The sequence below is a fragment of the Aquarana catesbeiana genome, linkage group LG07, assembly GCF_042186555.1.
Source record: "Aquarana catesbeiana isolate 2022-GZ linkage group LG07, ASM4218655v1, whole genome shotgun sequence".
NCBI lineage: Eukaryota > Metazoa > Chordata > Amphibia > Anura > Ranidae > Aquarana > Aquarana catesbeiana.
Genome location: NC_133330.1, coordinates 159,407,359 through 159,427,034, shown reverse-complemented (window position 1 = coordinate 159,427,034; position 19,676 = coordinate 159,407,359). Strand labels below are relative to the sequence as shown.

Here is a 19,676-nt window from a genome sequence, read left to right as displayed (position 1 = left end):
CTCAAAGCTGTGTGCGTTAAAGGGCTCAAGGCTGTGTGCATTAAGGAGCTCAAGGCTGTGTGCATCCAAGAAGCCCACGTCTGTGTGCCTGGAAGAGCTGGTGGTCTGAGGGACCAGTAACTTTAGCAGCAGTGCTGCTGAAGAGTAGCCAGGTGGGCTAGCATTTTCATTTGGATTTTGTGTATTTTGCTGGAGAAGAACCCCTTTGTAGGAAAGCTTATGTTGGACTTCTGTTTTGTTTTTGCCTTTTTTTTAATAAACATGGGCTACCAGGCCCTTAAAGATAGTTCTTGACTGACCAAAACTCATTTATTTAATAGTATAGTGTCTAAACGGATCCTAATTTTGATCATGATCAGAACTATACTAGTGTCCCCATTAGTATAGTGTTCTTAAAAACACAGCGTTAGCAGGATCAGCTCCGAACGCTACCAGCACTTGTGTTTCACCCCCCCCCCCTCCCAGCCCTCCCCTCCAACAAGTTCAGTGTCAGTCCTGAGGACACTCCAAGGGTATGAAACACGTTGAGGAGTGGCTAAGGACGACCTACATCACTTCCGGTGACATCACTTCACAGGTTTGGAACGCACTTTGCCTCCGGGCATCGTAATGGTGATAGTTCCTAGTCTCTACTACTGGAAAATACTGAGTGATAGTTCAAGGCATCTTTCATGTGAGTGGGAAATCTGTACAAATATTTTATGGGGATATGTTTTAATGAATAAACCTACGGTGCACAATGATGCTTTTGCTGTGGCTTTTTTAATTTGCATCTATAAACCTGTGGTTACAGGAGGGGTGGAGGAGTCTGAGAACGGAGGGGTGTTGGAAGGCGGAATCTGAGAACCCTTTTATTCAAATAGTGCATGTTGACCCTTATACCTCCCGGGGTCAAAAATATTCAGTGAATTTAGAACTGAAGGGGGACATAGAGTACTTGAGCACTTGGTTTTCCTTTTACACTTCAGAGCACACTATTGTGTCTTCAGCATGTGCACAGTGGAAGTAGCACAATAATTACACTGGACCTTATGTCAATCACTTTAATGCTATTGCATGAAAATACTGGACTTTTTTCTGGACTGCACTAGAGAAACAGCGATAAGGCTGATATCACGTATAGTGTGTTGTGTTTTCAATTTATTAATTTATATATTTTGTTAGTGCACAACATATACAGTTTGCCATAGCGCTGTCCATTTTCTTTTTATATGAATGTTATTTTGTTACTGTGTGTGCTTTGCAGGAATGCCAATCAGCTGCAGCACTGATCTGTGTATTCTGACAGCAGCAGGGTGCTACTTTTAGAGTACAAACATCAGAGCCTACAGCACTGCAGGGTGAGATTTCTCTATCTGCAGTTAAAAAAAAGAATGTGCATGCCCAAGCATTAGAAGCATGGGGTGGACAGCAGGTAGGAGTTCTTATGCTTCGGCATATATTTTTCACTTTTTTTCTGGCAGATTTCTCTTCATTCACATTGATTGATATGAATGGAGCAGTGGTGGCCCATGCATTGTGGGCACCACGCCCCCAACACCTTCACTGCCCTCCCTATCCATGCGCCCGTCCCCTTTCAGGATGCCGGGTGCATTAATTACAATGGCAGGGATAAGTGGGGTGTGTATTTTGAACCACCTGTTTAGAGCCAGAGGCTCTAATAGGCTTCAAAATAGGCTTTCAGGACATGTGTATTTTGAAGCAAGTGATTAGAGCCAGAGGCTCTAATAGGCTTCAAAATAGGGTGGGATCGGGGTGCAGAGCACTGTGTCCCGATCCCACCCTGTTGTTTGGCATAGCGAATAAATTTTTGCTATTTTCACACTAACGTTCCTCCCTGCCAGTCAGCAGGCAGGTCAGTGAGACCTGTCTCTCGACTGGCCAAAGCATTAGGCGATCCTATTGGATGCCTAACGCTTTGGCGGAAGAGGAGACACGGCGGAGGAAGCCTGAGGAGCCGAGCGAACGCAGGAGCCACAGCCGCTGCTTCCCGCTGAGGAGGAGAACCGCCGCTTCCCACCGAGGGGTGTGTATTTTGAACCACCTGTTTAGAGCCAGAGGCTCTAATAGGCTTCAAAATAGACTGTGCAGAGCACTGTGTCCCGATCCCACCCTGTTGTTTGGCATAGCAAATACATTTTTGCTATTTTCACACTAACGTTCCTCCCTGCCAGTCAGCAGGCAGGTCGGTGAGACCTGTCTCTCGACCGGCCAAAGCATTAGGTGATCCTATTGCCTAACGCTTTGGCGGAAGAGGAGACACGGCGGAGGAAGCCTGAGGAGCCGAGCGAACACAGGAGCCGCAGCCGCTGCTTCCCGCTGAGGAGGAGAGCCGCCGCTTCCCACCGAGGAGGAGAGCCCTATTACTCCAGGAGAGGAGCAGAGCCCCGCCACGTGAGCGGTAAGTGCCACCGGACCGGCCGTGCGGGGGGGTTAGTGAAGTGACAGCTGAGCCGAGGGAAGTGCCTGGCTGCATTTGATGGGCACAAGTAGCTGTATATACTGGGCACAAGTGGCTGCATATGATTGGGGCACAAGTGACTGCATTTGATGGGCACAAGTGGCTGCATATGATGGGGCACAGTGGCTGCATATGATGGGGCACAGTGGCTGCATATGATGGGCACAAGTGGCTGCATATGATGGGGCACAAGTGGCTGCGTTTCATGGGCACAATAGCTGTATTTGATGGGCACAATGGCTGAATTTGATGGGCACAGTGGCTGCATTTGATGGGCACAATGGCTGCATTTGATGGACACAGTGAGGCTGCAATTGATTGGGTGGGGTTCAGTATTTTTCAGTTTGTTTGCACCCCCAAAAATTTTGAGCACCACCCGCCACTGAATAGTGGGCTACTTAGAAGAGTTGCAGGGGGCCCAGAGAACATAAATCAGGGTCATGGTGCATCTGGTCAGTTGTCATTAAGGTAGCATTTCTAAGTAAAGTGTATAGCACCACATTTGGGACTGTAGTGGAGTGAGTAAAATTATTTTTTATGTAATTCAGAGAGAAGCTTGTGTTCCCCTAGGATAGGGAAGAGAGGAGATGGGCAGGGGGAGAATCCATAAGGGGAGAATGCAAATGTGCCAAGTTGGAGCTATGGTCGGATGTTTACACACAGCTGAAGTTGGTTGGATTAGGTTCTATGGGAGCATTTTGAAAGGGATAAGTGCCTTGTTCGATACTTCTGTGTAGAGTAATGTCAACACCAATCTGTTACTCTTGTCAGATGGGAGGTTATTTGATAAAGTCAGATGTCTAGTAGCGCTATCCCCCCAAGCATTTTAGGTCTATGAAAAATATTGTTTATTGCGGGCTGGTTTGGCCAACCATATAATGCCGCGTACACACGGTTGGACTTTTCGACCGGACTGGTCCGACGGACCAAAGCCGGCGGACAATCCGATCGTGTGTGGGCTTCACCGGACCCTCAGCAGACTTTTCCAGTCGCAAATCTGACGGACTTTAAATTTGGAACTTGCTTCAAATCTTTACGTGGTAACTCCGCCGGACCCAGAAATCCGCTCGCCTGTATGCTAGTCCGACGGACAACAACCGACGCTAGGGCAGCTATTGGCTACTGGCTATCAACTTCCTTATTTTAGTCTTTTAGTGTACGTCATCACGTACGAATCCGTCGGACTTTGGTGTGATTGTGTGTAGGCAAGTCCGTTCGTTAGAAAGTCCATCGGAAGTCCGTCAAAAGTCCGTCGAAAGTACGCTGGAAAGTCTGACGGACCAGTCCGGTCGAAAAGTCCGACCGTGTGTACATGGCATTAGTTTGTTCAGAACAATTGGAGTGGTTTATTGACAGAAGTATTTGGATCAGGGTTGCCTGGAGGAGGTAAAGAATATGAGGCAAGATATTTTGTTTGATAATATTACACCTTATAGAACATCGAGTACAAGTGAGGCAAAATTAAAGGTGAAGAGTTGGGAGAAATTTTTAGGCAGAATGCTATATATGAGACGAAGTCTATTGAAATGCAAATTTACCCGAGCCTTTGTAAAATTACCTCTGATGAGGTCAAAATCAACGTCTTTAATTTTTGATAATTAATATAAAAGTTGGGCAACTCTCCATAGATAGTGAATTCCCCCATCAGGTTTGGGACTATAATGTCTGCTTTGTTGAGAAAAAAAATAGTAAGTCACCTGTATAAACACAAACCTTGTGTTACTGCTTGCCTGCAAGTATCCCAGTGACATCTGGGTTAACGTGGATGATTCTCAAGAAGGATTCTAATGTTAATATGAAAATAAAGAATGACAAAAGGCAGCCCTGGCAGGTTCTGTTCCTGATTTGAAGTGAAGCAGACAGAATTCTCCATACATCTTGAGGTGGTAAATTCTCCATGTTGGTGAAATGATGAGGAAAAATACCTGTCTGTCATTAGCCAAGAAATTAGCTTGTTGAAGGACGCCCAGCTGAGCCTTTTGTTTGCGAAGGTCAATGAGGATCATTCTACACTTTTCCAGAGTGTCAAGTCCTCAGACATTATGTGGTACGAAGTGCAGCTGAGCCATGCTGCTTTTTGCCTGGTTTAGTGCAAAGGCTGAGCAAGGGATGAGCTAAGAGGGGAAACTAGAAGAAAGGGAATTTCCGGGGTACAGGTTGTAAGCAGTTAGGTGAGGGATGGGGAGAGAGAAGTGTGGTGATAGGACAGGTTAGAATCACAAGAGGGAGTTTAGCAGGTAGGGTAGGTGCAGAGAGGAAGCGAGACAGTGATAACTTTGTCCAGTACAGAAGGGAAGAAGGTTGGTGTAGGCAGAGGAGGTGGGGAGAAGAAAAGAGGGAGGGGAGAGAGGGTGTTATGACGTTTAGAGAATATAGGGAAGGTAGGGAGTATAGAGACATAGAAGGGAGGCTGAAAGGATGAAATTAGAGGATACACAAAGTAAAAAACTGCACTAAAGTGCTTAGTACAAATATGATGTAAGCCAGCAGCACTGACTAGTGTTTGAACATCAATATTGTAAAACATATGAATCAAATAGATGCGCTATCTCTTTCAACTCTTTATTATAAAAAAAAAAATATGTGACTAACAATCAGAAAGTAACAATAAAGAAATTAAAAAAAAACACCTACAATGTCGCAAAAAACACAAATATAAAGTGCTTTAAATGAGTGACATAGTCTATAAGAGTCGACACACCATGATTCAAAACTTGTGACTTGTGTCTAGTAAAAAATCCTCCAGGTACTCCTCCACCATCACATCAAACTGCTTACGAAGACTAATGGACCCCACAAAGAAGTCTCACAGAGCTTCAATATGTAATCTAAAGAGCAACCAGGAACCAAATACTCTCATCACAAACAGAAGCTCCATAGCTCCACAACTCACCGTGTTGCAGGAAAAAAAAATACAGAAAGAGGTTCCATATCACAGTATTTAGGTTGAAGCATTTATTAAAAAAGAATTGGTACTCAAAAAATTTTAGTGCACATTAAGGTGTACAATATGCATGAAAAAGCTTCACCTCTCAAGGCATGCTTGATGACATCACCGCTATGTTCCGCCGGCCACTGGCGAGCACGTGGTTTAGAAGTTGTGATAGTTAATGTTCTGCCATCATCAAGACTTGCTGTATAAATTCCAACTGCCAATGTACAACAACAACAGCAATAGGTCTGAATATTGTAGGAAATGAAATAAAATGCTCAAGACAAATTACCTTGAATAGTCCATTTACGCTAGAACTCTCATAACAATCCATAAGGCCTAAAGTCTCCCTGGCAAATGCAACAATGGAAGGGGTGGGGTAGGTCGATCAACACTGATATTAAAAAAAAAACAAAAAAACAAGCCTATAGCTCCCCGACCTGTATGTCTATTACAATTGTGTCTGGCTTGCAGAGTTAAACCCACATATCCAGGAGCTCAGAAATAATATTAACTAACTAGCTGTTAACGAATGCTCCACTGAGACTGCACAGTGTCTAGTGGGCCCAGTGAAGCTTCTCGCAAAGGACCAGTATGGGATGCAGTTTACAGTTGGTGACATGTTTGGTGTAAGCCTTCTGAACTGAGAGGGGACCTTGAGCCTCATTGTAGGGTGTAGTTCCATGCTGCATGTACCCTGGTAGGTATGGCATGTAGGCTGGAGATGAGAAGACAATTAGGCAATTGGAAGTAAATAAAATCTCACAGAGTGTCCAGAGCAGATGGAGGCAGGTCTGTCCTGGTGGGTCCATAACCATAAAAGCTGTTGTGCAAGGCAGCGACACCGTCATCTGATGGCTGGGGCCAAAGCAGCATGCAGGTAATCTTCACTGACATCTCAGTTAAAGTTGATATCCTCTGTGGAGAACAGTTGTGCTTTCAGAGCTCTTGGACGGTCGTCCCAGTTTTTGTGCCGGCCTGGCAGTATAGTTTCCGGAACAATGCAGAACCAACAAATGGTAATGTCAGTGTCGATGCCAAGGCAGCTGGGCACAGTGGGGACATCCACAAAGGTGTGGATAACAAAGGTGCCTGTATCTTTATGTACAAAACGATGCAGGGGACAGAGGCAGCTCTAGGCATAATTGGAAAATAATTTAAGTGATAAAAAAAGAACTGTATAAATTGCATATATTAAGAGTTTTAAATTCTATGAACTATGAATTCACCGTTTATAGAATTTTCTCTAACCAATTCTTCTTTAATCAAATATATATGTTACATATATATTATATATTACACGCATATTTCTCCATTTACATGAAGGTCAGGTTAATATAACCCAGCCAGCACAGAGTTCCCCCATATATCAGAATGTCAATAACAATGTACTGACACCCACAGCAGTTCGCAGAAGGCAGTTCCCTGCATCACGCTGGTTCCCGCATCACATAAGTGTGAACCTCGGCTGATGGATGGGCTGCCACTGCAAGAGATGGTCAGAGACTGCAGACATGAATGGGCCGAAATTGCACTGCACTCAGGTCACATGTGAATTGCACAGTGCGTTCAGTTCGCTTCGCAGTGCACTGTGTGGGTCAGACAGCTGGGGAGAGATGCCGGCTGCAATGCACAGTGGAGCTTGCGGTGCGTAGGAATGGAGACACCCCGCACAATCCGCGGGCATTGCGGGACTCTGATTCAGCGGGACTTCGGGTCGAGAATGGATCATAGTGTCTGCGAATCATCAAGGTTTGCGGTATGGGCAAATTAGGTGACGGCGAGGCCCCTGTGGGGGCGAGGCCTAAGTCTTACCGGTAGGTAGCACTGGCACTGGGCAACTTGTCCATATGGGGTTTCAGGATGGCTCGGTGGTATAAAGTATTACACAAGAGAACTGGCAAGATCTACAGCGATGCTTCATCAAAATCCATGCATGGTTCCTGACAGGCTTCTGCTATGCATACTAGCTCATTATGCCTTTGTCTTGCAGGTTTTTTTGTTTGTTTGTTTTGTTTGTGGGTTTACAGCCACTTTCATAAAACAGTAAGTATTCAAGTTTACATATTTCAACAATATTCCAACATATTCAAAATAAATTTTGTGAACTTGCAAAATAAACAGATGGACGAAATGCATCATAAATCTCAATGCATTTTGTGAACATTAATTCACTTCATCGGGAGTGGATGCTATAAGATGAAAATTAACAAGTTAAAGAAAAAGATGATGCAATCATACATTTATTCACATAAGGTAGACCACAATAACGTAATAGCAAATTACAAGTTTTACAGTTACAAATCAGCTTCAAAAAGAATTTAAAAACCAAAAGAACTTTATGCCAAAAGGGGTATTCTGGGAGCTGTGGGAAAGGATGGACCCACATGGTCCATCAAGACAACAGAAAAAGGGACAGGATGTAACTAAAACCTACAAAAAACATAGTTAAAGTAATCAGGGCAGATGTAGTCAACAAGAAGCACCACATCCCATATTTCAAATATAAATGGAAAGGCAAATTTTAAGCCGGGGGAGGGGTATTTTGTAAAAAATGCCCCAGGGATTTTTAAGGTGCTATTTAAGTAAACAAATATATTCAATAATCAATAAATCTGTACAATCATACTAATTTTTGTATATATAAAATATCTATGCTTTTATTAGAACCATCAAGAATTAAAAACCAATGTCTCAAACAAATGAGATAGCATCATAGGAATATAATACAGAAGGTGGTAGATCCACAAAACAGTACATTAAAGGTACAGCAACATAGAGCTACTTAATGGTTTCGTGAATAATTGCCGCTCGACATGTTTCGCTCTCAAAAGAGCTTCTTCAGGAGTTTTATGGCAAAAATATTGTAGTAGACTCTAAACAATAAAGAAATATATAATAGTAAATACATCATCATAAAGATAAAGTTAATATAGCATATTGGTTGACAATACATAATATCAATGATATCAACCAACTAGTATTTAAGATCAGAAGATCATAACAAGATTGTACAGGAGCAATGATTTAGTTTTATTTTTTGTATAAACAAAGGAAAACAGGTTGAAAAGAATTTTTGCTAAACAGATCTTACCAGGCTGTAATGCACCGACAGTATATAAAACTTGAACTAATAGATAAAACTGCTACCGGTTCTCCAAAAGTGGGGTCTCTCATGTGTGGGACTCCCTCGTCCTGATGTGACCACAGGGGAATATAAAGTTTTAAAACGGTCCTTAAATAATGCAAACAAAATTTTTTGCAATTAATTTCAATGTGGATGCAGAATGCATTCAATTTAATCCATAGATAGATGGATTCATTACCTTAGATAGAACCAATATTTATAGGGGCTTGAAGATGAAACAGCCTCCCAGGGGAAATGGACAATACTGGCCAGGGAAGATCAATGGTGACACACACAACCAGTGATGGAGATTATGATTTGTTGTGCAGAGAAGGAGAAATCCCCTCTAGGTACCAATCACTAAAAGAAAAAGAAAAGTAATTAAAACGGCTTGCTGAAAGCAGTTAAATGTCAGAAGCTGACAAGACTGCAGGTATAGGACTTACTTTTGGAGCATAGTTTCAGTGTATTGGGCTTAAAGACAGTCCGTGCCCACCTTGTGTAGAGGCGCCGGTGACAGAGCAGTGTGCGGTACATGGTTCCGCCTTTACATAACCCCCATCCTGTGCAAATTATGGTTACAGAAGACAGCCTGCAAGATAGACAGCCGCACTAAAGTGGAGATCCATTACAATTTGTGTCAAAAAATTTTTTATACAGTTATGTATATTTTGTACATCAATACAAAATATCAAAATATCAAAATATCAACTGATTTAAACATTAAAGATTCAATAAGAAATCCAGAAAAAAAAAAAAATCTAAGTCTATCTTGCAGGCTGTCTTCTGTAACCATAATTTGCACATGTACATACTTTATCCTATTTAAATTGGTCAGTGGTCTCTCCTGTTTGGTTACTCCTGTCCCTTTTGACCATATGGACGCCCGGGGCACCCATTTTTCTGTGGAGTGCATAACCAATCACTCGCCAGATGGGAGCCCTAGAGAAGTAAGTCCTTGCTCCCGTAAATGGGGGATTTCTATACATCATATTATTGTTTGTTTATATGGAGCCCACATTAAGCCCTTTTATTTATGCCTTCCAGAGAACACATATGTATTAGTTCATCTGGATGGTCCCTCGAGGTTAGCGAGTGTCTTGCCCTCTGTTTGCCCTTCTTCAAGATGGCGTTAGGGCGCTTTTCATGCTTCACAACTTAGCTGGCTCTGGCGCCTGCGCAATAGACTTTGGCAATGTCGCTGACGTCGGGCTGACGTCACTACGCTCCCCTGTGAGGCTGGAACGCTGGCGTTCTCAATTAGGCGTCCGCATCCCGGCGTCGAGGTCAGACGCCGCCGGGATGGGGGTTATATAAAGGCGGAACCGTGTACCGCACACTGCTCTGTCACTGGCGCCTCTACACAAGGTGGGCACGGACTGTCTTCAAGCCCAATACGCCGAAACTATGCTCCAAAAGTAAGTCCTATACCTGCAGTCTTGTCAGCTTCTGACATTTAACTGCTTTCAGCAAGCCGTTTTAATTACTTTTCTATTTCTTTTAGTGACTGGTGCCTAGAGGGGATTTCTCCTTCTCTGCACAACAAATCATAAACTCCATCACTGGTTGTGTGTGTCACCATTGATCTTCCCTGGCCAGTATTGTCCATTTCCCCTGGGAGGCTGTTTCATCTTCAAGCCCCTATAAATATTGGTTCTATCTAAGGTAATGAATCCATCTATCTATGGATTAAATTGAATGCATTCTGCATCCACATTGAAATTAATTGCAAAAAATTTTGCATTATTTAGGGACCGTTTTAAAACTTTATATTCCCCTGTGGTCACATCAGGACGAGGGAGTCCCACACATGAGAGACCCCACTTTTGGAGAACCGGTAGCAGTTTTATCTATTAGTTCAAGTTTTATATACTGTCGGTGCATTACAGCCTGGTAAGATCTGTTTAGCAAAAATTCTTTTCAACCTGTTTTCCTTTGTTTATACAAAAAATAAAACTAAATCATTGCTCCTGTACAATCTTGTTATGATCTTCTGATCTTAAATACTAGTTGGTTGATATCATTGATATTATGTATTGTCAACCAATATGCTATATTAACTTTATCTTTATGATGATGTATTTACTATTATATATTTCTTTATTGTTTAGAGTCTACTACAATATTTTTGCCATAAAACTCCTGAAGAAGCTCTTTTGAGAGCGAAACATGTCGAGCGGCAATTATTCACGAAACCATTAAGTAGCTCTATGTTGCTGTACCTTTAATGTACTGTTTTGTGGATCTACCACCTTCTGTATTATATTCCTATGATGCTATCTCATTTGTTTGAGACATTGGTTTTTAATTCTTGATGGTTCTAATAAAAGCATAGATATTTTATATATACAAAAATTAGTATGATTGTACAGTTTTATTGATTATTGAATATATTTGTTTACTTAAATAGCACCTTAAAAGTCCCTGGGGCATTTTTTACAAAATACCCCTCCCCCGGCTTAAAATTTGCCTTTCCATTTACTACAAAAAACATATATGCAATAAAACTGTGAAAAAAAAACCTGTGAATAAAGTGCGTGTGACCATACAAAAATGCTACCTCAAGTGTTTACCCTTACACTTGAAAGAAAGAAATGACTGAGTGCAAGGTAACTACAGTATATAAATAAATAATATAACAAATGAACCACTGTGCAAACCTGCCATTTACTGATTGGCAAATCTGTAGACTAGTACACACGGGCCGAATGTCGGATGGAATCGGCCGATTCAAAAGAAACCGGCCAACATTCGGCCTATATGTACTGCAGCCGGTCAAACCAAAGCCGGCCGGCTTCTGTTGATTGGGCATGACTGAAAGAAGTCTGCTGATCGGTTCCCAATCAGCACTCCCAGCCAATTGCTGAGAGCGCTGACTGGAGTGTTTTGGCGTGGGGACCGTCCCCCTGTCAGAACAAAATAGCACAGCGGGGAGATCGCTCTACTAAGATCGGATAGTTAGTACAGTGCCTCCTCTTGAGCTGTCAGGTTTTTTTTTTCAGCCCTGCTAGGTTGAACGGTAAAAAAACTACTAGTGTGTACTAGGCTTAAATAGCTGCCAGCAGTGCCGGGACAAGGTCATTTAGAGCCCAGGGCAAACATGCCAAACTGTGCCCCCCCCCCCCCCCAAGATGTATGAGCATCATGTGTCAGCAAAAATCCCCCCCCCCAAAAAAACACTGAACACTGATCTGCATGCTTACCCTCAAAGCATAAATCCCTCCTCCTCCCAGTACAAATCTGTCCCCCTGCTGAAATCCCTCCCCATGCAGCACAAATCCTACCAGCTCAAATTCCCCCCCCCGAACAAAAAAAATCACCCCTTCTACCACGAATCCTCTACCACTAAAATCTCTCTCCCTAGTACACATCTTCTCCCCCCACTTCAAATCCCACCTCCCAGCACAAATTCCCCCCAAATCCCCCTCTCCTACCACAAACCGTCTTCCCCCACCGCCGTTCCCTACACAAATCCCCCTAAATCACCACTCACAGCAACCCCCTAATCTCCTTGTGGTGCCCCCCACCTCACATATTACCACAGTGCCCAGGGCAGCCGTTCCTCTTGCCCACCCCTTGTCCCCATACCCAGTGAAATAATGAATAAAAGAAAACAATGCAGCTCTAATACAGTATAAAATAAATAGTGGTGGCTGGAAAATACTACAATATACCCCACATAAGTCTAAACAGTTAAGTAATAAAAGGTTTATATATTATAAAATAAACAAAGAATGGGGATATTGCCCTCTGTTAGGTGTATAAAATCCAAGTAATAAATATAGCAGTATATGCGATTCCCACAATATTGTCACCCCCTGTGTGTATGCAACAACAAACAATTCCGTCAGTGATGGTGGCACACTCACTCCCATTTGTGGGCTAAAAAAGGAATGTCACCCTCTGTAGAATGTGCAAAAAAATTTTAAATTCCAATATATATAATATTCTCAATAGTGGTGTCACCCTCTGTGAATGTATACCACTAGTGACCAGCCTGGGTGTGCTGTGACTAACAACCCTAATGCCCCGTACACACGGTCGGATTTTCCGATGGACATTGTCCGATCGGAGCGTGTTGTCGGAAATTCCGACCGTGTGTGGGCGCCATCGGACATTTTCCATCGGATTTTCCGACACACAAAGTTGGACAGCAGGAGATAAAATTTTCCGACAACAAAATCCGATCGCGTCAATTCCGACCGTGTGTGGCCTGTTCCGACGCACAAAGTGCCACGCATGCTCAGAAGAAATTCCGACACGGGACAGCTCGTTCTGGTAAACTTAGCGTTCGCAATGGATACAGCACTTTCGTCACGCTGCAATGTAAAAAATGGTTTAATACAGCGCACTCTCTTCTTCTTTATAATGTGACAAGAATTAAGTCGTTTTGCTGCTCATATTCACACACACTTCTCACAAAGTTTTATTTGTGTTTTTTTAGTGGGATTCCCTCAATATATTGTTATTAGATGTCACATCTGACAGTTTTATATTTTTTATGTTTTTTTTTTTGTTTTTAAGCCTTTTTTTTTCTTTAATGTTTGGATTTTTTCCAAGGCTGATCTTTGTTCAATGTTATTTTTATTTTTACTCCAGAATATTTTTGTCTGTGTTTTGTGTTTCAAGTTACCCCAACACCATTGATATCTTTTATTATTTAATCTCCAGGAGATTTTTTGTTGTTGGTGTCCCTTGTTCATTTCACATTGTATATTAGAAATGTACCTGAATCCTCACAAACAAACTGTCATTTTTGAAGTAAAACACATAGGAGAGTATAATTCAAAACAAAACTCCTTTATTAAGGGCTCAGAACCAAACAAAGAGGAAGGCAACACTGGATCAACAGCAGAAATTAGTGAAGCCTGGGACCCCCACGGCAGACATCAATTCTTAAACCTCAAAATTGGTGGCCTGAGGAGTCCATATGTAAGGGAGGGCAGTCTGGTCCGGGATTCACAAAGACTCGGATAGCAGCAGATGACATCAGTGTCCCCAGGCTGTGGTACCACAAGAGGCTGCATCTTTTAGCCGACCAGACTGGATCCAGGGCAATCACTCTCTGGTCTTCCTTCCACACTTCCTTCCGGGCTGTGGCTGTGCAGTTGGAGATGTGGCAGGAGGAGGAGTAGGACCTGGAGGAGGAGTAGGACCTGCAGGAGGAGGAGGAGGACCATCCCAAAGCTGTGTGTGAGGTGTAATTTGGCCCCTCACACCTTTCGCCAGAGCCTCAGATATGAGGGCCTCACACATGGCTTTTTGGCCCTCCTCCATCCTCTGCATTTTATATGCTATGAATGCAGCAATGTTCTCCTGCCTGGTGTGTGGTGCTCCCAGGACCTCTGTAGCCCTACAAAAAAATCTGATAGCCGCCTCCTCTAGGGTACTCCTCCTACTGCCACTTTCTCTTTCCAGGGGGGATGGAGGGACCTGCAGATCAGCCAGCCGGCTCGGCCCGGCCACCTCCTGGCTGAGACTTCCCTGTGTATGAAAAAGGGACATGGTTTTAGTTTTTGCATCATCAATCACAATCATAAATTAGTACTCCCAACTAACATCTAGTTCACATCATTGATTGGACAAGCAGAAATATTTAGAGGAATGCTATACCTGGCTCAATCTGAGCTCCTCTACATGTGGCCTGGAAGGCCCAGGTTGGGCGTCAGAAGCCTCAGCCAGGGGGGAAGGAAGCGTGGAAGGAAGACTGGAGAGGGATGGCCTGGGTTCAGTCTGGCCTGCCAGAAAGTGCAGCCTGTCGTAGTACAACATTCTGGGGACATAGATGTCACCTGCTGCTCCGGATCTCTGCGAATCCAGGACTTTATTGCGCTCCCTCAGATATGTGCTCCTCAGGCCACCAATGAAAATCTTTAAAAAAGTGATGTCTGCCGTGGGGATCACCTGCTTCACAATTTCACACAATTGCTCCTGTGCTGCCTTCCTCTTTGTTTGGTTCTTGTAATGGGGGTGTTTAATCTCCCACAGACAGGGCAGCTCCCTTAGCATCTCTATGAAGACTGAAATGAAGTCCTGATCTTTCAGTACCATATCCATGTTCACTACAAGACACAACACAAGACAAAGCCTAATGTCACACCAAACTCTCCTAATCTTGTTACAATATAGGCCTCATTCTATAGAAGCAGTATAGGCCCCAGTTTGTCTCTTACCTTCGTTCTTACGATCGCCGCGTTCAATGCTCCTTCCTCCGCTCACAGATCAAACGTAATACGCACGCGTGTTACGCTTTATATACACTGCGCATGCGTGTAACTCCGCCCGCCCCTGACGTTCTTTCTAGTGTATTCCCCGCCCCTTTTCGTTCTGCGCAGTGGGTGAAGAGCATGATGGCAGACATACAGCAGGTGCGGGCTAATTGTAGCAACGAGGAGGAGGAGGAGGAAAGGGCGGATCCAGGCACGTCCCGATCCAGAAGGAGACGTTTTAAGGCCACAAATATGTCGTTTGGGGAGATGTTGGAGATGGTCGACATCATGAGGAAGTCCGACTATGACGGAAAATATGGGCCTTACCCCAACCCGAACATCCGAAAGGCCAAGATCATGGCGAAAGTGGTCAGGAGTCTAGAGCGGAATTTCGGGGTACGAAGGTCTAAAGATCAGCTCAGGAAGCGGTGGTCGGACCTGAAGTTGAGAGAGCCAGAGCAGTACCGAAAGATCCGGAGAGTGCTGCAAAAAAGTAAGTAGTTGTGCTGTGTTCATATTCTTTCTGTCTTTATTCCGTTTGTTCTGCTCCATATGCTTTTAGTAATTGTAACGTTTAAAAAGGTCAACTTTAATGTTCATGGGCCCATTATTCGTTCGTATCAAACATTTTTCTTTCGGCCTCTAGAACACCATTGTTTAGGCCATATGCATTTTCCCACATTTTTTTTGGGCCTACTTGGATGCCAAATATTTGTTTGTGTAGATGGGTTTGTTACTAGAATGAAATGCAAACTAGATTCTGTGTAAGGAGAGGACACTGAGCAGCTGTTTTCACATCTGGACACTGGAGCACTAGTGTGGGACACAAGAACACCATTTTTATTAGGGGGGCCACACAGGTGCTCCAGTGTATACTATAGGGGGGGCTACATCTGTGAAGCTTGTACCAGACAGGTAAAGTATTGCAGCTTGACAAAGGGCAATTAAAAAATATACATCTTGGAACTCTGCTAAAATAGACAATTGTACCCCACTTCCAAGCAATGTTTCCTATTTCTAGTTCTGCCATCAAATATCTGTGTGCTAAGTATACCATTTTTGTTTTACATAGGGGAGAAAAGACTCGGAGGACACTCCTCATCCCAGGAGACCAGAGACCCCCCCCCCTCTGGAAGAAGGGGAAATACCAACACAAGAAGAAGAGCAGGAGGAAGAAGAAGACGTGGTGGAGATTGGCACCACAACAGGTGAGTGTCTGCGACCACAGGCTCAGGTAAAAGAGATGGATGTTGGCAGATTTTTGAGACCTGTTTTTTTTGTTCTTTATCTCTTTTTAGGTGATCGTGATCCTGAACGCTTTACATCTGAAAGTGCCCAGATACTGATCGGGGAGATCATGGGGTGTAATCTCCAATTGCAAAACATCCAGCAACAAATCACTGATGTTATTAAAAAAAATAATAACATCATTGATGTTTTGGGGCGAATTTAAACCCCACAAAATCACCTGTTTTATCTTACTAAAATTTTTACAATGTTTAGAAAAGCCAAATTTGGAGGATGCACACAGTGTGCCAACATGTGCTATCTGCCATCACGGGAGATCAATGGACGCGTTTTGGGGGTGCAACCCCTTCCTCAATTATAAAGTCACATTGAGGAAGGGCTTACTCCCCCAAAACACGTCCCTTGATCCCCCCTGATGGCAGATAGCACATGTTGACATTCGTAAATTGGTGTGCATCTTCCAAATTTGGCTTTTCCAGGGGTGATTTCCCCCTATCTGAACGCTATATCAAACCCAGTTCCTAAATACTGATGTCTGATATTACCTAATGTGAACTTTGTAAGTTCAAGTTTTTTGGCTTTCTTGTTGGTTTTACACAGGCCTGTTTTATCTGAAATGGATATTTCAATTTTTGATAATGCCCCCCCAAAAATTTTTATACAACAAACATGTTGTTTTGTTTTAAAAACCTTTGGTAAATGCACATGTGATTGTGCAGGTATAAAAAAGTGCCTTATTCAAGAATGTGTGGATTATTGTCTCAACACTACAACACTTTTGGGGTGATGTAATTGCTGTTTTATGCAAAAATGGGGGTTATTTCCTAAGGGCAAATACACTTTGCACTACAAGTGCAAGTTCAGTGCAGTTGCAAGTGCACTTGTAGTGAAATGTGTTTTTGCATTTAGGAAGTACCAGCCAACACTATTCTTTATAAGGTTACCCAATCACGACATTTTCTGCACTCAACACATTTCTGTCAGGGTCAGCTCAAACAAACACAAGCAGTAAATGTCCACCAAGAATTGCTTTTGGTTGTTTTTTATTTGAAAAAGGTGTCACAGATTGTCTGGCATATTGATAGCCCCCCTACCCGCAAAGAACTCCAGGTATCGTAACCGGACATCACGGGCACTCAGGGAGGGCAAGCCAGGACGGCCGCTTTCAAGCGACGTCATTGTTGATGTATTTGGTATTCCGGCCTCAGGCCCAACTGAGCCAGCATAGTTGGCTGAATGTTTTCTTAAAAAATTATGGAGAACACAGCACGCCAGTATAATATGGTTCAGTTTATACTCCGCCATATGGATGGGTGTCAGAAATAGTCGGAACCGGCTGGCCAGGATTCCAAATGTGTTCTCCACCACTCTTCGGGCTCTGGCCAGCCAGTAATTAAAAACCCTCTGTTCCGGGGTGAGGGTCCTCATCGGGAATGGCCGCATCAGGTGGTCCCCCAGCGCAAACGCTTCATCAGCAACGAACACAAATGGGTGACCTTCAACATTGTCCTCTGGAGGTGGCAAGTCCAAGCTGCCATTCTGGAGACGCCTGTAGAACTCCGTCTGGGCGATCACTCCACCATCGGACATCCGGCCATTCTTCCTCACGTCCACATACAAGAAGTCGTAATTAGCCGACACCACCGCCAACATCACTATACTATTAAACCCCTTGTAATTATAATAGATAATAGTACGACCCCGAGTTGGGTGGTGGGACGATGTGGACGTGTTTCCCATCAATTGCCCCTCCGCAGTTAGGAAAGTCCCACCGCTGGGCAAAGTGGGAGGCCACAGTCTGCCATTCCTGTGGCGTGGAAGGAAACTGTTGAGGAAAAAACAATAAACATTACTATTTTTTCACAGAAACATGGCAAGCAGATTAGACACAAACATTATGGGTCAACCTCCAGATAGCATTTACTAAGGGGAATTTTACAACAACAAAGTATAAGGTACACCTATCATATTCCCCCTCCCCCCCTCTCATGGTCCATTTCTAACATTATAGGGGGGGGAACTCTTGGACAGGTAACCCTCTTCACTTCATTGAGAGATGAATGCCTAAATACAGGGTATTACTTGGAACAGCCCCTCCTTAGTTACACTATTGGCAGACCACTGGACAGGTAAGAAGTGTCATAATACAAAGATATAAATACACACTGTACACATTTGAGGACATTTGGACATTCTGCTATTACCTATCAAGATAATAATAGGATACAAGAACTTTAAACAGTACCATTGGAAAGTAGACAGGCAGGCCCTTGCACTACATGCTTTGGGGAATTCATCCATAAATCTGACCAGTAAAGAGATGGGTATAGTGTGTATGGGTTTGGCAAAGTCAGCAGATAGATGATTGAGGATAATGAATTGGGATCAGCTGACTTAGCAGTTGGGGGGGGGAGGGTTACAAAAAATTTGGGGACACCACAAAAAAAAGCCTCTGGCCCTCTGCCTGAATTTAAATCAAAAATAACATTTCCAAACATTTTAGGGGGTGTTTGGGGTAAAGCACTACTATGGAGCTGATAAAATACATTGTTAAGTGACTACATGAGGTGAATATAGGGCAGGAGACACCATGCTGGGGAGGTTATTGAAGGGCAAATATGTATGAAGGACCTAAAATAATAATGACATAAAAATTCAGCATGCATGAGGACAAAGGGGACATTCACAGCATATTACAATCATGGTAATTAGGGAATGAGGAAAGAAATACAATATATTAGCAAACATTCAATACAATAAAATGTGATATAAAAGGATAAAAATCTTACCTTCATATACTCCTTCTGCAGGACCTGGATGATGGCAGAACAGGTCTCTGGGATTATGATCCCCAGAGCCTGGGGGGAGATGCCTGTCGAGAACTTGAGGTCCTGCAGGCTTCTCCCTGTGGCCAAATACCGCAAGGTAGCGACCAACCTCTGCTCCGGAGTGATGGCTTGCCTCATGCAGGTATCCTGCCTGCTGATATAGGGGGTCAGCGAAGCCAACAAACGGTGAAACACGGGGTCCGTCATCCTGAGAAAGTTCCTGAAATCATCAGGATTATTCTCACGGATCTCACGGAGCAAAGGCATATGACAGAACTGGTCACGCTGAAGCAACCAATTCTTGGTCCATGAACTCCTCCCCACCCTGTTCATGGACTGGACTTGTGTCAAGGTCAGGACCCCAACACCAAGCCCCCGCACAGCACGAACTACGCACGAGTACTCATACGAAACATGGCTAGAAAACGGTCGGCTGCTCAGAACGAAGTAACAGAACGCACTGAAGAACAGCAAGGCCTGTGAAGAGCGACCTGAAAAACAGCAACGAGCAGGCAAGATCACACAGAAAACTCCGATACGAACTGACTGCACGCACTGAAGAGCAGATACAAACCCACAAGCACAAACTGAACGTCAGAAAACGATCTGAAACCCACGAGTCTGAAAAAGCGCGAATCGTCTCTCACCAAACTTTTACTAACACGAGATTAGCAAAAGGAGCCCAAAGGGTGCCGCGCTTGGTTCTGAACCGGCCTTTTCTAGTCTCGTCGTACGTGGTGTACGTCACCGCGTTGTTGGCGATCGGAAATTCCGACAACTTTGTGCGACCGCTTGATATATATATATATCAAGCAAGTTCATACAGATTGGGTAGGTACACTTCTCCTTTAAAATGTATGCAGTGACTATT

At 43.6% G+C, this 19,676-nt stretch overlaps 1 long non-coding RNA gene across 4 annotated transcripts in view; it reads left to right on the top strand.

Moving 5' to 3' along the window:
* Positions 1–9,711: 9,711 nt before the first annotated feature.
* Positions 9,712–19,676, top strand: part of LOC141103319 (uncharacterized) — a 43,690-nt gene continuing 33,725 nt past the window's right edge. Inside the window, exons 1-4 of one of the 4 annotated variants that reach the window (XR_012235294.1) lie at positions 9,718–9,938; positions 10,025–10,185; positions 10,272–10,413; positions 10,632–11,070. This is a non-coding gene — a long non-coding RNA (uncharacterized lncRNA). Of the gene's footprint in view, positions 9,939–10,024; positions 10,186–10,271; positions 10,414–10,631; positions 11,071–19,676 lie in introns of those variants that run through there. The other 3 variants (XR_012235295.1, XR_012235296.1, XR_012235297.1) reach the window with 3 other exon arrangements.